The sequence below is a fragment of the Stenella coeruleoalba genome (assembly GCF_951394435.1).
Source record: "Stenella coeruleoalba genome assembly, chromosome: 12".
In the NCBI taxonomy this organism is placed as follows: domain Eukaryota; kingdom Metazoa; phylum Chordata; class Mammalia; order Artiodactyla; family Delphinidae; genus Stenella; species Stenella coeruleoalba.
In genome coordinates this window covers 59,224,740-59,242,922 of record NC_137158.1, presented here as the reverse complement: position 1 = coordinate 59,242,922, position 18,183 = coordinate 59,224,740, and the positions used below count along the sequence as shown (strand labels likewise).

Sequence of the window (18,183 nt, the reverse complement as noted above, 5' to 3'; positions counted from 1 at the left end):
GTTAAGACTTGCTTGCCTGGACTACCACCTGTTGTTTACTGACATCTGTATGGTACCATGTTCCATCTGTTTTCTTCACTTCCTTATAGGTCCTAGTATTTGATTTTCCTACCTTCAGTTCCTGCTAGGTCTTCACTGAATCTGCTCCATTCCATTGAAATGTTGGGGCCAAGTAAGGCTGTGTCCAACACAGAGTATAATTCTTCCATATGATAGCCTTTAGATATTTGATAACAACCTTTCCATCACTTTTAATCATCTATCTCTTTAGGCTAAGTCTTGCTGGCTCCCACATTATCAAGGTCACCCATCTACGAGTATAATTTAGCTTGTCGATATTCCTCCTAAAAGGTGGTGTACAGAAGTGATTTGCAGACTTCAACAGAGGATATAGTAGGGATATAATTTCCTATGATAAGGACATTATGTTTTATAAATTATGCCTACATTTATGTTATTATATCGCATTAACATTTTAAAGGGGTTTCATCACAGGTAGATCAAGGTTCTGTAGGCCCTAAACCTTACGTAACTTTAGGGATTCTTTTAAAAAAGTAATAAAATTATGCATATAGTTTCAAGGCCTGTGTAGTTTCAAGGACTAATTTCATTGTAAATCTGCCTTTAACTTTGTAATAGTATTGTCTTGTAATATTCCCAGGTCTTCTTTACCAGAACTGCTTTCCAGTCAGACTTCCCCTCTATAGTAGTTAACATACCTCTATAGTTAACATACGTCTATAGTAGTTAACACACCTTATTAAGTTTTACTTGGCTGCTTAGCATTGGGGGCATTAAGTAAGTTAACTCATGTGTGGGACTGGGAACAATGCCTGGCACATAAAGGACACAGTAAATGTTAGCTTTTATTATTTTTATTATTCCCTGGCAGGACCTTAGCAAGTAACTCATCTTCCTGACTCTTACTTTTCTCTTTGATGTAATGAAGATAATACTTGCTCTGCCTTTTTCATAAAGTTCCTGTGAGGATCAAATGATAAAATACGTTAATGTGCTTTGTTAACTGAAAATATCATACGTACGGAAGGCATTGTAACTGAGGTTTGATTTGACATTGTTAATTTTAGAAAAGGCTCTGTTTAGGAAAGAAAAGAAGACTTTGGCCGAGGTGCAGTCTCTAAAGACCTCCGTCGAGGTGCGAGGGGGCAAAGGACAGGAGGTACATGTGTGCCAGATGCTACAGGCAATGACTTGGACAGCCTGTTTGACATGCCAAGGTTCAGAAAAGAAGAAATAAGTAGAATCTGAAAGAAGGCGATCTAATTATACAAAAGAACGGGGAGGTATCTTTTGTGTGTGTATGTGTCTTTCCACAATCGGCCTGAACCTAGGTTTCCAGCCTTCAGCCACATCCTGCGCTGCAATCCTCCCAGGCCCCCGCCTGGAGATCCTACCCACACTTTGGGTTCAGCATAAAAGCCCCTCCTCCAGTGGGCTTCCCCAATCCCTCCTGTCCCTCCCACAGGAAGAATAAACGGTTCCCTGCCACTGTCCTCTCTGTGAAAGCACTTCTTCCACTCTAGACTGAGGAGAATCTAGTTTTCCTTATTTCTGTATCAACAGGGCCTAGCCTGGGGTAAAGGTTTAGTCAATGGATTCACTTTGAAGAAATAACTTTTGAAAGTTGATAAAAGGGCAGTTAAGATCGGGATTCGCGGGTAACAAAGGCTTGCACACAGGCATCAGCACTCATTATCCAGGGCAGCTCCGAGGGCGAAACGAGTCCTTCCAGCGCGGGGTACCCGGCCCGGGCGCGCGGCGAATCCCTAGGGAAGGGTCGCCCAGGCTGGCGCGGGGGCGTGGCCTGGGCACAGGGGGCGTGTCGCAGCCCGCGGGGGTTTCCGCACCCGGTGCGCGTCCGGCGGGGGCGCGGGAGGGGCTTCCGCCGCGAGGGGGCGGGGCTGGCGCGCGGAGTCCTCTGACGGCCTCAGCCAGGGAATTTCAATTTGAAACCTACGGGAGGGAGGGGGCGGGTGTTGCGGCCGGCGGCTGGCGCTGAAGCTGGACGGGTCCCTGCGGCGAGCGAGCTCCTGAGTGCGGCGTCCGGGTAAGGAGGTGTGCGGAGCTGCGGAATGGCGGGCCCGGGGCGGGGTATCCCGGGCAGAGCGTCTGGTCCCTGCGGAGCTGCAGGGGCGTCTCGGATTTTTCCTGAGACTGCAGCTGGGAAGCTGATCCTGGGCAGGAAGCGGTGGCGGGACGGTTCCACTAGGAGGGGGAGGGCTGCCGGCTTTGGGGTTTTCTGCGACTCCCTGTCTTCTCTCCTACTCGTTCCCGCCCCGGGGACCGGGTCCTGTTGTTGCTCCAGGCCGATCCCTGCTTCCCCGCTCCACTGCGGTCCCCCACTTCTCCCTTCTCGGGAGCCAGGGCCGCGTCTCGTCGGCGCCGGGAGAGGTGGGGGCCTGGTGAGGACTGCACCGGCCCCGCGGGGGTGCGGTGGGCTCAGGGTCACGCGTCCCGGGCCCCGCGGAGCGGCTGCAGGAGGGATCCGGCTCCATCCTGGGCGCGGGCCGCGGCGCGCGAGCCTGTCCCAGTTCGGAGCGGCCGTCTTCCTTCGACTCTTGGAGATGAGCGCGGGGGCTTGAGGTACGCGGCGGCGGCGTCGCCTTTCTGGCGGATGATTTTGGGAGAGGAAACGCAGGCGAGGACGCCGCGCGTCCCTCGGCCGGCCGCGCGCGTGGGCGCTGCGTGGAGCCGGGCGAGGGTCGCGTCAGCCCCAAGCACGGTGCGCGTCCCCCGCCGCCGCTCGCTCTGTCCCGCAGGACGGGTGCGACCTGGCCGATTCGGAGAGAAGCGCACTTTTTGCTCTCTGATCCGTGCAGTCCCGGCACTCAGGCCATCTCACCACCCATGGCTTATTTTTCTCCTCTAGATTTGAGGGCAGAGAGTTGGGAGGGTTGTTAGTTGAGCTGCAGGGGAAGGACCAGGAGAACAGAACAGAAAAAGCAGGGTTGGAATCGGAGTCTAAATCCCCAGCTCCAGACGCTGCCTGCGGCAGCCGGGATGTCTGCTGGAAGCCGTCGGTCATCATGCTTCCCGAGATCGCTCATCTCCCTTGAGGTCAGGGTTTTTTGGTGAAGTGAGAAGAGCTCTCGCCTAGAGTCTATTATTTTTTTTGGGGGGGTGTCTCTGTGGAGCCCTCCCTATTGACCTAGGACGCCTTAAATTGCATTCCTTATTACCACCACCGCTGCCTTTTTTTAAGAGCCCTGGTGGGGTGCGAGGGAAGGTAGAACCTAGAGGACCTGTGGATATATTTTCTCTTTTCTGAATCACATCTTTTCCTCAGTTTTTTGAACTTCTTGCATCTGAAATGGCACGTGTATGCTAGATGTCTTGTTCTTGTTACTCTTATTTAACCTTTTTTTAAAAAATGAATCTTAACAGTTTTTCCTTTATTCTTCCGTTTTATTCAGTGACCTTTTAATTTTTTCCATTGTTTTTTTCTTCTCACCGGAATCTATTATTTGTGTATCCTCTATTTATAGTACTGTATTGAGAATTAGAATTTTGGCCCGTGTCCTATCACATTTCCCACTGGATTTAGGACTAGAGGGAAACTGAGTCAATTTCTTGGCCACAGGAGCTGGGATTTAGACTTCCCAGTCTTTGAACAGGTTTTACTGGGAAACGAATAGCACTTAATCCTATTCGGTTTCTGTTTGGAGGGCTCTTTGCTGTGAGAAATCACTGGATTGCTGTTGCAGCCACTGATGGGGCTGCATTGCAATGCAATCTTGAATTGTGATAAGGGCCAACTCAATGCATCCATCAGGCTGACACAACTTTTAAAGAGTTAGGCTGTGTCACCTGTCAGAGTTCCAGGGATCAGTCCTAAAATTCAATTTGAGAATCACCATCAAACCTCAGATATCTACTTTATAGAGGTTATTGGAGAACTGTACAAGTGGTAATGGCTTGGAACAATGGCGTGGATTTAGGGCTAATTTAATCTTATCCTGTCTTCCTCACTTCTTGGGCAGAATTCCCACTGAAGTCAGTAGTGGTCTTGTGTGCAGAAGGACTGCTGAGAACAAGAGGCTGCTCATTTAGATTAACGGGAGGGGACAGTTTCTTTCCTTTTGAAACATCCCTCTTTAAGAAAGACCTAGTCATAACAGTGCTTTAATCTTTTATCTCTAGTCAAAGTAGTTAGACCTTCCAGAGAAAATATGTGGATGAGTTGAGCCCCCAACTTCAGATTCTTGATACCTAAATTGAATGGGGATTGCTTAAAACGGTTAAAAGTGATAAAAAATATCATTTAACGAATTTCAGTAAAATTATTACTACAGTAAAAAATCTAAATTGTTGTAGAATATTCTCAGCTGGGTCCGTATATTAAACTGGGTAAATATACAGCTGGTTATGTATATTAAAATCTGAAAATTCCAAGTAGAAAGAAGCAGATTTGCAGATTTAGGGGACGAATCTGAAGAGGGCTCACCCCAAAATAACTACGGAAATATAAAACAAGAGAATTCAGATAGCCCTTGCTGTATCTGGAGAGGTAGCTTTTAGTACAGTTTGTGTATGTGTAGGCTTTAGTGACCGTTTGGGCTCATCATTAGATTTGGAGGTTTCTGAGTTAGTTTTGTGCTGATCTGAGTTGGTGAGCTTGTTAGGTCCTTCGCTTCTTAACTAACCGTCTTGTGGTTTACCCTTTCCAAATTACCAGTTTGAAAGGATTGAGTTTAGAAAACCTATGCAGTCACCAGATCTTAAAAATAGATTTTTAAAAATCTGAACCGTGTGCACGTGGACTTCCCAACCACTTGCTTTCAACTAAAAATACTTGCAAAGATGACAAAGCAGTCTTCAACCAGAATATTTATTGGTAAAATTACTCTGTAATTTAGTAATATTGTATAGTTATGTTTAAGGTTGGGTTTTGCCCTGAATCACCACTCTCATATAACTGACTAGAGAACTACAAAGGTTCCATCTTTGCCACTTTATTTAGGAATGTGGGGTTTATATTTTATATAGCAGAAAGCTAAATATTTTTGAAGATTTGCTTTTGTTTCTGTTTCCACAGGGAAGTATGGGCCTTTTTCTTTGTTTTTTGAACTGAAGTAGCCTGTTTAAAAGCTGTGTGTAGACATTTTGGAAAAGTATGAATTGCTAGTATTTTTATAAGGCAATAAAATAGTTTATAGGGATCAATACTGATGAGAATCAAATTTTGCATTTCTAAAAGTCTGTATTGTTTACTTGGGGAAAACAAAGGAAATATGGGGGAAATACCTCCCTACCCCACGTTTATTTAGAAATATTTCCAGTGGCCTTGTTTGTTTTTTTCGGATTCAGAATTACTGTACCTAACCACTGGGTACCCTTACACGTTTAAAAGCCTCAAGTAAATGTTTGTGCTGGCTTCAGTAGTCAGCGAATACTAGCCAAACACTAATTTACTGCCCTTTTATAGAATCTTGGAATCTCAGGGCTGGACCTTTAGGAGTCAGCAAATCCACTCTCAGCCCTTTCGCCCTCCCCCCAACACACAAACATCTCCAGCCTCTTTGGAAGGTCTGAGTTAATAGAAGATTTGTATATGATTCCCCCACAGATTCCAGACAGAGCATTCTTTGGGAATGCCATTTTTTGGCACAAACCAGCAACCTAATAGTCATAAGATTTCTATCATTACTCTGGCTGAGCAGTGCCCCAAACTAAAATCTAAAATGGAGTTAATGCTTGCTATCATTAACTGGAGGGGAATGGCCTCCAAGTGTAAATACTACAGTTATTTAGATGTTACAGGTAAGCCAAAAAGAAAGAAAGAAATCATTTAAAAAAATAAATTTATTTATTTTATTTTTGGCTGCGTTGGGTCTTTGTTGCTGCGCACGAGCTTCCTCTAGTTGCGGCGAGCAGGGGCTACTCTTCATTGCGGTGCGCGGGCTTCTCATTGCGGTGGCTTCTCTCGTTGTGGAACACGGGCTCTAGGCGCGTGGGCTTCAGTAGTTGTGGCACGTGGGCTCAGTAGTTGTGGTGCATGGGCTTAGATGCTCCATGGCATGTGGGATCTTCCTGGACCAGAGCTCAAACCCGTGTCCCCTGCATTGGCAGGTAGATTCTTAACCACTGCACCACCAGGGAAGTCCCAGAAATCATTTTTAATATCAGATAGAAATAACTGAGATAGTGATAACTAATTTTTTTTTTAGTTTTTTCTATAAAGTACGTGACTTTTGTATGAGAGAGGGAATACATATGTAGAGTTATGTGAAGTACCTATAACATTATGTGTACTTAATAAATTTGATGAATCAGTTTGTTGAAACTTTATATGATGTGGAGACGCTTTTAATTAGGATTCGTTGAAAATTGGAGTTAACTTTGTAGAACCTGGTACTGTTTCATGTAGAAATGTCATGTAGGTTATATTTCATATAGGTGATTTGCTTTTCTTACTCTTGGCTATTGTTTCCCCTTGTTTTGTGGTTGTCTTGATATATGTGGGTTTATTAGATGCATGTTTTTCATGTCTAGAAGGGTAGATAATCTATATTTCCCTAAATATCTCGTTTTGGGGATAACATTGATTTTAATGAGAATTTTAGTGGTTTTCTCATTTTTTAAAGTGATGTCGCTTTCCCTTTAGTATAGGGTAGACCTCAGGTGGCTTATGGGTGCATTCATACTGCTTCTGCTTTTTTTCAAAGATTGAATTTGGACTAATTTCCTATTCTTAGTTACTTTTAAAGTAGAAATATATTTTCATATCACACATACTTCTTTGCTTTTTTTTTTTTTTTTTACTTTAGTGTATTAGAACCGTAAAGGTCTAAATTCATTATAGATTGCCTCGCAAATAATCTTTCTGGTAATATGGAATTTATTTGAGGAATAAGAATTATCTTTTCATTTGCTCTGAGAACTATCATAAGTAAGGTTTGCTTTAGGTAGCCAAGCTGACACTTCACATATGTGACTAAATTGAACGTCATGGGGATGGTTTCAGTTCTTTCCAGGTTAAGAACCAGAGGGCATGGAAAGAGTTCTAAAGTGATTTTGTCACATGTTCATCTGTAGGACCTTGTTGTCTGGGTCAGGTAGGAAGTTCATTGTCTTTAAATCATTCATGCTTTTACCAGGAAGCCAGTTTCCTCTTGCTTTTCTCTTTTTATGGCCTATTTATCTACCTCCATGAAAGAATTTTCAAATACTTAAAAAACTTATGTTACCCTCTAATTGCCTTTTTCCAAGAAAATCGTGATTTTAAGAACTTTTCACATAAGTCTGGTTACCGAGTCTCTAATCATTTTTTCCAAGCCCTGAATTCAGGTTTCCAGACCTCCTGATGAGATTTGCAGCTGGACCTACCACCATGATAACAGCAGTGCTGAATTTAATCATATTTTTGAGTTTCCTATATTCTATCAATATATGTACACATCCCAGTATCCTGAAGATACTAAATGAATATGTAGTTTAAACTTTGCCATAATTCTTAGGTCTTTTTTTTTTTTCTAAATAGTCTACTCGTTTTTCACCCTTGATTCATCCACCTAGGGTACCAGAAGGGAGGGTGAAAATCATTTAGTTTAGATTTTTGACCTTGAGGTGGGAAGTGTGGGGTTAGTGGGAAAGGTGTTGCCCAGGGTGGCCTCAGAGGCTCATGAACTGACTGAGACTGTTAAGTAAAGTGGGCTGTGTATGTGTGTGTGTGTGTGTGTGTGTGTGTGAGAGAGAGAGAGAGAGATTTGGGGGAGCAATTTTGAAAAACAGAAAACGTTGAAAACTGCTGATGTAGTTCTATTCTTAGTTTTTGAGATTAGAGGATCGAAGTCTTACAAGACTTTCTGTTTTTTATTTTTTTCATGTTACCCCATTGCACTTTCATGCCTCCACTGTTGTGCTTATTTCCTTTCAATTCTTTTGGTTGTCCGATTTTAGCCAGTTGTCAAGGTTAAACTGAATTCTTTTTTTTTTTTTTTTTTTTTGCGGTACGCGGGCCTCTCACTAATGTGGCCTCTCCCGTTGCGGAGCACAGGCTCCGGACGCGCAGGCTCAGCGGCCATGGCTCACGGGCCCAGCCGCTCCGCGGCATGTGGGATCCTCCCGGACCGGGGCACGAACCTGTGTCCCCTGCATCGGCAGGTGGACTCTCAACCACTGCGCCACCAGGGAAGCCCTAAACTGAATTCTGATATAATATTGGCTTCGTATTTTCTTACCTTGAACTTAATGTGTCTTTATTTCCTCACAAATTTCTTGGATGGAAATATTAATTAGAAGGGAATCAGTAACAGGTCCACATTGTGGTGCTGGTTAGAATGCTACTTATGCCAGTGGAACCTTGGGTAAATTATTTCTCAAGGCCTCAGTTTCCTTATCTTCACTATGGGGGTGAACAATCATAACCTACCTCAGAAAGTTAGATGAGGATTAAATGAGCTAGTGCTTATAAAATGCTTCACGCAGTGCCTGGCTTCTGTGAAAATTGTTAGGTTAAGAAAAGACTTAGTGGGTTGCTTGTGAAAATGTGGTAAGCAGTTGTTTTTTTTCAGTGGTCAGGAATAATTATCTGTGTGGAAGTAGAGTCTTTGATATGAAACTGTAATTTCCTATGGTGATCACAAGTTAAAACCACTTTTTAACAATTTCAGTATGGTATCTCTAGAATTTTTTTAACTATCCACTGCTTTTGGCAGTACTCAAAAAAGCATATAGATGGCAAAATGGTCTGGATCTAATTTCAGCATCACATAGAGGTGGTAGTCTTTTTTGTTATGTTGCCTGAGGTAGCTGATTCGGAGTGTAAAACTTGTATGCATATGCTATATTATAACTTGCTCTCTCTACAGCTTCAGTGAACTTGCTGCAAGAAGGCTGTTAGTGGAATTTTTATTGATAGTGTTTAAGTCTCTGCATGTGACAGTAAAATGTGACCTTTTCACATCCAGCACATCTTTTCGTACCTGAAATAGATCTGCGGACATATTTTTCCCCTAACAGAGTGTTTTAATTTTAAATTAGTTGACAACATTAAGAAATCAGGAGGTTTCACAGAAATATCTTTCTTTTAGGTTTCTCTGGGAAAATTGGAGGACCTTGGCCACACTGGGCCCACGCTCCTTTGTTGCAGCGCTGAGGAGTTCCTGCCCCATCTCACACAGGTCATCTTCCTACTTTGCCGAAGTCCCACCCATTGCCTTCTGGCTTAGTGCTGGACCTTGTCATTCATTCGTATTAGATATATGGCTCCTCTAGACTATCCAGTTTGCATCTCTTTTACTAAATACCAATTTGGAAGATGCAAAAAGGACTCAATCTATATGACCTTCAATAAGGTGTTCCTGGCAGTGGGGCTTTTCTACCTCTAGGGCCAGCAGTCATTTCGCACCTCTCCCTTTGTGAAGGCTGACCTCTGGGTCACTGTCAGTCATGGTTTCTGGAGCCCAGCATGCAGTAGGCCCTCGGTCACACTTGGAAAGAATGCTCTTTCTAGTTTCCTCCCAGACTTTGTGACTCCTTCTCAAAGCAGGTTGCCTGGTTCTCTGAAGCCTAGTGTTACACTACTGCAGCCCATAGCTGTACCTTATTTGTATGTTATTTGGATTTTTTAGAGGACTTTTTTTTCATTTCATCATTTAATATTTTAGTATGCATCTCTAGAAGGTAACTCTTTTGTAAACATGATTGGAATACCACCATCACACTAAAAATTCCTTAATATCATCAAATATTCAGCTGTTGATATTCAAATCTCCAATTACCTCAAGTATCAATTTTTGAAAAAGTTTGTTTGAATCCAGATCCAGTTAAGATTTGCATGTTATAATTGGTTGGTGTATCTTTTGTTTGACTTTTTATTTAATATTGGAGTATAGTTGGTTAACAATGTTGTGTTAGTTTCAGGTGTACAGCAAAGTGATTCAGTTATACATATATATGTAACTATTCTTTTTTTTTTTTTTTTTTTTTTTTTTTGCGGTACGCGGGCCTCTCACTGCTGTGGCCTCTCCCGTTGCGGAGCACAGGCTCTGGACGCGCAGGCTCAGCGGCCATGGCTCACAGGCCTAGCCGCTCCGCGGCATGTGGGATCTTCCCAGACCGGGGCACGAACCCGTGTCCCCTGCATCGGCAGGCGGACTCTCAACCACTGCACCACCAGGGAAGCCCCATGTAACTGTTCTTTTTCAAATTCTTTTGCCGTTTAGGTTGTTTGGTTGGTGTTTCTTTAAAGACTGATATGCTCTAATTTCCCCTTCATCTCTTATTTTTCCTTGCAGTAGTTTATATGTTGAAGAAACTTGATTAGTTGTTCTGTTTGGTTTCTCACAGTCTGAATTTTGCTGATTTCAATCCTCTAGTGTAGTTAACCTGTTCTTCTGTCCTCAGTATTAGTAGTTGGAGCTAGAAAATTGGTCTAATTCAATTTATTTTCTTTCTGTTTTTCTTTTCTTTCTTTTTTTTTTCTTTTGTAATGTTCCTCCATGGTTTAGGCTTCTATATGACACTTCTTGCTTGCTTTCCATCCATGAAGCCAGGCTTCATCCTGGCTTCAGGTGCTGTCCCATTAGCTGCTTTGTCTTCTTTTTAACCTGTGCTGGACAGGTGGATTTTACGCTAGTGGCTCAGCTTTGTCCTAGGTCCCATTGTATATAATCTGATAAGGCCCGAAGCATTGTTAATAAACAGGTGAAAAAGGAAGAAAAATAACTTTTGGAGCACAGATGATAAGTCAGCTACTGTAGTTGGTGCTTTATATATTATATGTTAATATCCACAATCCTTCTTACAGCAACACCTTGAAGTAGCCGGTACGCTCATTTTACAGATGAAAAACTGAGACTTAAAATCAGAATAATTTGCTCAAGGGCACCCAGCTTGTGTGCTGCTAAAACTTCTGTTTCTTCTGCAGGGGAGGGTGAATTATTGCTTTTAATTGTTTGATGCTGTTACTCTGTAGAACTTGAAGATTTTAGGAATTTGTTGGCATCTACAGTATCTAACTTAACAAAAGATAAGCTTGCTTTCCTAACTGGTTTCTGCCTCCTAGTTTCTTTTGTAAAGGTGTGATTGTGAAGCAGAGTACTACTGTTAGTTGTGTGATTCTTGAATCAAGCTGGAGTGGCGAGTGCCCTTCATCTTGTTTTTCACATTAGTGTAGTGTTTCCAGGCTGATGTTTCAATGTAAGAAAAATGTCCCAGGGTATAAAACACGTCAAAATAAAATGTGTGCCTTCTTTCTTTTCAGTTTTTATCTTTCAAGCAGTTTTACACTTTTTGCTACTTCATTTATAGTGCAGATAGTATTCCCCACGGTGCTAGTATATGATTTAGAAAGTCAGGTAATAGTGTAGGGATTATAAGGAAAAGCAGCAGACCCCTGCCTTTCATGTCCCTTCATGACAGATTTCTGCTCCTCAGAGGCAACCGCTTTCAGTTCTTTTGGTTTTATTATCCATGTGTTTTGTTTAAAACCACAATATTCTTGCTTTTTTTGCTTTTTCTCTTCTAGACAATAATAGATGTTGACTTTCTACCTTGGTTGGGGTTAGCCTCCTTTACAGACTCCCTCTTCCTGTGCACAGATGCACACTCTTCTCTCCTTCCACAGCACATATAGGCAACAGCTGAGCTATGTATAGTGCTTTGATTGCATATACTTTCTTTTATAACTTTTTGTTTTATCCTGAAGTTAATTGCCTATTTTTTTCCTCATTTGTATAGTTTTCTTAGTACCTACCCTTAATTTAGCTCTAAACTTTGTTGAAAACTATATGGGAAACCATTTTCTTTTTTTTATTAATGACATCCTTCCTGGACTGGTTATTCCTAGAACTGCTGTGCAGCTGTATTCTGGAAATTGCCCTTTTCCTCTCTTCCTGGGCTCCCGGGTGCCTGGGCTTCGTGTCTCTTTCTTATCTCTTACTTTACATGAGTGCATTCTCCAGTAGTTTCCCAAGAAAGTGCAAATGGAAGGCGAATTTCTTGAGACCTTGCATGTCTGAAAGCACCTTTTCCCACTCTTAAAATGCCTCTTTGTACTCTCAGTTTGATTGCATTTATAGTTTGGCTGGGTATAGAATTCTAAGTTAATGGTTACTGTCCCACCGAATTTTGAAGGCGTTGCTCCATTGTATTTTCACATCCCACTGTTCTGTTGAGAAGACTGACTCGATTCCCATTTCTGATTCTGTGTATGTAGCTAGTTTGTTTTCTTTAGAGGTTTTCAGGATTTTATCTTTGAACTTGTTGTTTTGAATTTCATGATGGTGTGCCATGGTATGGGAGTCTTTCATTCATTGTGCTGAGCACTCAGTGGGCCCTTTTAGCTTGGAAACTCTTGTCTTTCAGAAATATTCCACTATGATAATGACTCCCTCTATGTTCTCTGTTCTTTCTGGAACTTCTATTAATTTGGATGTTGAATTTCCTGCCATGACTTAAGGTTTGTTACTTTTTTCTCTCTGATGTCATCCCTTTGTCCTTTTGTTCCCTCTTTTCGGGAAATTTCTTCAATTAGTTTTCTTCTAATCTCTCTACTGAACTTTTTTGCTTTCCTATTTTTGAAGCTACTCCTAGGCTAATGAATTTTCTTTTTGATAATGTCCTTTTCTTGTTTCATGTATATAGTTTCTCCTGTCCTGCCCATCTTGATGTACCCCTGTGCTTGTTTTCTCTCTGTCTGGAATGCTCTTCCCTCAGATACCTACATAGCTTACTCCCTTAACTCCTTCAGATCTTTGCTTCGGTGATCATTTATTTGAAAGTACAACCCTGCTCCCACCCCTACCCCAGGGTGCCCTAAATCCCTTCCTTGTCTCTTCTTACTTCTGCACTGTGTATTGCTGAAATCTGATATCCTTATATTTTACTTTTTGTTTATTGACTCTCCCCTCGCTGGAATGTAAGCTGCATGAAGGCAAATCTTTTTGTGTATTTTGTTCAGTATTTCCAGTACCTAGAACAGTGCCTGGTGCAGAGTAGGCACTTGGTAAATATTTGTTGACTGAGTGACTGGACCTCCCTGTTTTCTGTATAGAACCTCACCTTTGCCCTCTGAGCACAGAGCCTTTCTTTTTCAAGTGCTGTAGAGTGAACTTCCTGTCTTCTGGCTGCCAAGTTTTGTTGAGGGTGTGGGTGTGGTTTAAACCTTACGTGTCCTTATTTCCAACAGGTCCCTGTCTTCAACTTGCTCTCCCATCTCAACCCTCAGAGGTTTCTGGGACTTCCAATTCCTAAGGCTCTCAAGCCTTCTCCAACTATCACATTGTTTTTGGTAGGTCCCCACCAAGATAGCAATGCAAGTTTAGGCTTCCTCTGCTCTGCTAAGTCAGTTACTTTATACATCTGTTCTCCATCTTCTAAAATTCTGTTGATATATCTCATCTGCTGGCCTGTCCCCTCCCTTTTTTTTTTCTTTTTGTGAGTTAGTACCTTTTTTTCTTTAATTTTCTTTCTGTCCTTTTAGTGTGGTTTTGGGAGTGAGCAGAAATTAACTCATGTTCAACCCACTGGATTTAGGGTTTTAAACTGATAAAAATAAATTTCCAAGATTATTGTGGTACTCACATTTGGTAAAAACTGCAGCCATAATAAAATTGTCCTTTTTCTCATGCCAAGTGCTGAGTCAAACTTCAGCAGTATATATAGAGAGACAGAAAAGTCAGGCGGTTGAGTTAACATCTAGGGTGGATGGGAGTGGTTGACTGATATGTGACTGAATAAGAAAGTGCTTCTTAGGAAGAGCTCAGAAAATGTATTATATTTTTTTCTTGTGATAGTTCAAGGATTAGTTCAGTATACACACTTACAAATTTTATATACTTGAACTAGATTTAAAAATACACAATAAAAACAAATTTGGTGAATGTGTATCAGAAATGGCAACCTTATTTTAGAGTTTACTGAGTATCTTAGTTTGTCTGTCTTTAGACTGACTTACGATTGGCATACATAAATTTGAATATTCTTTGACTATTTGAATATCTTTTGGTTATTAGAGGAACCTTTGAACTCATGTGGATTCTGCTAATACTTTAAGGGTGAAAAATTTCATTACTAGAGCATAAATAGAGAGTGGGATTTACACTAATGTAAAGATACACACATTAGCAATTTTTGTGTATGAGTTTCGGGGAAAGTGAAACAAAAACGGAGGGTCTGAATAAGGCAGTGGCTGTGAGGTCTGAGAAGCTCTAGGAAGATCCCAGGGCTCCTGAGGGCATGTGGTTAGTGTCAGTTAAGTTGCCGAGTGGGCTTTAGGGATTTATTAATTCAAATACTCTATTCATTAATGTAGAAGATGTTATAGACAAATAGATCAGTACAATAGTATCTCCCCAAAATGTGGTGGTATGTTAAAATGATTTGAGGTGGTGCACAGATGAATCTTTTTCTTTTAATGGTTAAATACGTGTGCATCAGAAAAATATCCAAGTACTTCAAAACTATGATTACATTGATATTACTTAGTATAAGGCTGAAGTAGGTAAGTTTTTTTTTTTTTTTTTTTTTTGCCGTACGCGGGCCTCTCACTGTTGTGGCCTCTCCCGTTGTGGAGCACAGGCTCCGGGCGCGCAGGCTCAGCGGCCATGGCTCACGGGCCCAGCCACTCCGCGGCATGTGGGATCCTCCCGGACCGGGGCACGAGCCCATGTCCCCTGCATCGGCAGGCGGACTCTCAACCACTGCGCCACCAGGGAAGACCGAAGTAGGTATTTTAAAGTGACTTGATTTAAGGATAAGTATTACATAAATAATAATACAGTAGCTGTTTGGATTTGGCAAAATTATAAAGTATGTCTGATTACTAAATTCTGAGAAACTTTGGGCAGGTTTAAAATAAGATTTCTCCTAATAGATAACAACAGAAAACTGTATATGCTGACTGTGGCATAGACTTCTAAGTTTTCTTTTTTAGAAATTAACACTGTTTTTATTTTTCAAGTTTATTTTTTGGTATTCTTTTCAAAATAAGTCCTCAGAACATCTTATCATTCGATTCTTAAACCAATTTTGTACCAGAGTTCTGACAGGTAAGCAAAGTGAGTTAGGAAGGGGTTAAACTTACTCAAAGCCATTGAGCAATTTAGTAATGGAGCTTCAGGCACGGCCAGGGTCTCCCTGTGTCCAGAGTTGTTCCCTTTACTGTGTCCTCTTTTGATGTTAATGGACTTGCCAATTGAAGTTTTCTTGGAGAACTTAGGAAGCCTGCCAAGTTTTATAGCTGGGAGGGCTGTCCTGTAGCTTTTATATATTTGTATCTTGAACCCTGAAGGTAGACAGACCTAGGTCTTCCAAAAATAGTTCAATAAATGTGTCAACATTTTCAAATACTATTGAAAAAACAAGGAAGTGGAAAAGTCCTATGGGATTATTGGAAAACGGTGCCAAATGCTTTCACAAGTATTTGAAAAGCAAATGTGGCACTGTGGTCATATGCTAGACAATGGTGCATACTTAGCCTTCATTTTGGAGCCCATTTTTATATGATAATCTTTTACTTTTCCCGAGTACTCTCTGTTTAATTGCAGACTCTGGGAGAAAAGCTGCTAAATGAACATTTTTCTTGAAAAGTTTTCTTTAATTCACTTCTCTTATGGAGAAAAAGGCAAACTTCTGTTTTCTTAATAAAATGAATACAAATTGTGTATGGGAAAGATTAGAGTGACAAGTAATGAGTGGGGTCTGTCCACTGACAAAGGAATCAAGAGTTTATCCACGAGCTTGTAACAAGAACTGTTTTTGGATCTTGGCCATTAAAATCAACATCAATAAAGACTGCGTCTTAATTTCATTAATGCTAAGATTGTCTGTTTTAAATTACGCACATAAGGGAACGTGAATACATTCTTCCTTCCGAGATCTCTCACCACCCCAAACAGAAAAATAAAGGTGCAGGGAAGATATTCTTCACTCGTGCAGTTCTTCAGTGAAGGGCTGTCGCTGTGGGCAGCATGTGTAGTGCATATGTGGCTCCAACTTTTCTCCTAATTGAGGCCAGTTCACTTTCATCCTCAGTGCTACCAGCTTAAATGGAAAGACTCGAGGGTGGAATCTAGAGCATTCTATAGATCTGTGATCTGTGTGTTACTTGCTCTGTGCAGCACACATGTAGCAATGAAGGATAATATGGCTCTTTTTTTTTTTCTCTCCTCCCCATTATGGTTCTTTTTTAAAGGACCTTTTTTGTTGTTCTTGTTAGGTTTTTTAAGCCATGTTTTTACTGTATCTGATTATCTACTGAAGTGTTTTTTTGTAGAAAGACTGTACCATTGTCAGCTATAGAAAAGTATTTTTCTTTTTTAAACTTTTTATTATGGAAACAATTAAAAATATTCAGAAGTAGAGAGAATAGTAGTGTAATGGACCTCGTGTAGCCTCACTCAGCTTTGCCAATTACTAGGACACGGCCAATCTTATTGATACACCCCACCCCCATGATTTTGAAGCAAATTCCAGATAATTTCATTTCATATAATTTCATTTGTAAGTAGGTAAGATTCTCCCCCTGCATTGGCATGTGATCACCAAAATAAAGTCCATGTTCATTACTGATTTTGTAGAATTACAGAAATTAGTTCATTTATGGCATATTCAGTTGTGTTTTTGGGATAAATATCTGAATATTGTTTTGATCAGTGAGAGCAATTTCATCTAAGTTTTAATCCGTGAAAGCAGTTTCATCTAAATGCAGCACTGTGGACATAAAGGAAATGCTTTAGCCAGTTCTCAAAGACCCAATTTCTAAACCAAATCTGAACTGACTTTCAAATTCTAGTATATTCTCAAGGTAATCTTGATGTTCTATAAATTGTTTTTCCATGGCTCCTGCTTATGTTAATACTAGATTTTAATGTTCTTTTTTTTATTTTTACATTTTATTTATTTATTTACTTGCAATATAGCTGAATTACAATGTTGTGTTTTAGGTGTACAGCAAAGTGATCCAGTGATTTTAATGTTTTTAGATTTTTCTTTCCGTCTCTCACTTCTTCTCTCCTTCTCTGTCTCTTTCATTCTTTTGCTTAGCATAGTTTAGTGGCAATATGTTGGAACCAGACCAAGTGAAACATTTTTTTTTAGCTGACTGAAATTTAATGGAACTATGCAGTTATGAAATCACAGCAACCTGCCATGTGTATAGTTCTGTGTGGCTGTACAGAGGGGAAAGTATATGCTTTAAACATTCGTCATTGAACTTCCCTGGTGGCGCAGTGGTTAAAAGAATCCACCTGCCAATGAAGGGGACACGGGTTTGAGCCCTGGTCTGGTTAGATCCCACATGCCGCGGAGCAACTAAGCCCATGAGCCACAACTACTGAAGCCCACGCGCCTAGAGCCCGTGCTCCGCAACAAGAGAAGCCACTGCAATGAGAAGCCCGCACACTGCAACGAAGAGTAGCCCCAGCTCACCACAACTAAAGAAAGCCTGCATGCAGCAATGAAGACCCAACACAGCCAAAAATAAATAAATAAAATAGTTAAAAAAAAAAAACTTAAAAAATAATTCGCCATATACTATTGAGAAATCATACTAGAACGTTGGCATAATAGACAAAGCTGACACTTAATAGTTGAAATGCTTTTCCTGATTAACAGGCATGCTTTTTTTTTTTTTTTAGGCATGCTTTTTATGTTAGAGATAGTTTACTTTATATTTTAATTTGATTTTTTAATAAAAACGTAGTTTAATGTATTTTTTGTAAAGACATCACATATTGAATTAGAAAATATTGATAACAATAGAAAACATTTCCTGAATACTTAATATGTGTCAGACACTATTCTATAGGCACTTTTACATATATTTTCATTTAATCCTCACAGTAACCCTGGGTAGTAGGTACTGTTATTCTAGGTTTGCCTCATAAGAAAACTGAGGCACCACAAGATTAAGTAAATTGCTCAATGTCACTCAAGTAGTTAATGGCAAAGCAAGGATTTGAACCCAGGCCATTTGAGCCTATAGGCATAACTACTTTCCTATATCATACCTGAGAATATGTAAATTCCTCTTCGTACCCTGTTTGTACTTGCATTTCCCTCCCCAGAGGAACCATTTTGAACCAGAGCCAATGCTACACTATTGTATGAGGGTATAATTTGATCACTGGGTGGGTATTTTTCATTGAGAAACTTGAAAGCTGTGTTAATGAGATTCTACTCATGTTCCTTTACTGGCTTTAGTTGTGAAGGAGAAGA

General features: G+C 40.9%; 1 protein-coding gene across 6 annotated transcripts in view; it reads left to right on the top strand.

Moving 5' to 3' along the window:
- The first annotated feature begins 2,005 nt into the window (after positions 1 to 2,005).
- The window catches only part of EPB41L2 (erythrocyte membrane protein band 4.1 like 2), a 215,324-nt gene continuing 199,146 nt past the window's right edge, over positions 2,006 to 18,183 (top strand). The window contains exon 1 of one of the 6 annotated variants that reach the window (XM_079938894.1): positions 2,006 to 2,068. The gene's annotated coding sequence lies outside the window, so the exon portion shown is untranslated. Of the gene's footprint in view, positions 2,069 to 2,209; positions 2,605 to 2,650; positions 3,079 to 7,662; positions 9,144 to 18,183 lie in introns of those variants that run through there. The other 5 variants (XM_079938884.1, XM_079938888.1, XM_079938897.1 and 2 more) reach the window with 5 other exon arrangements.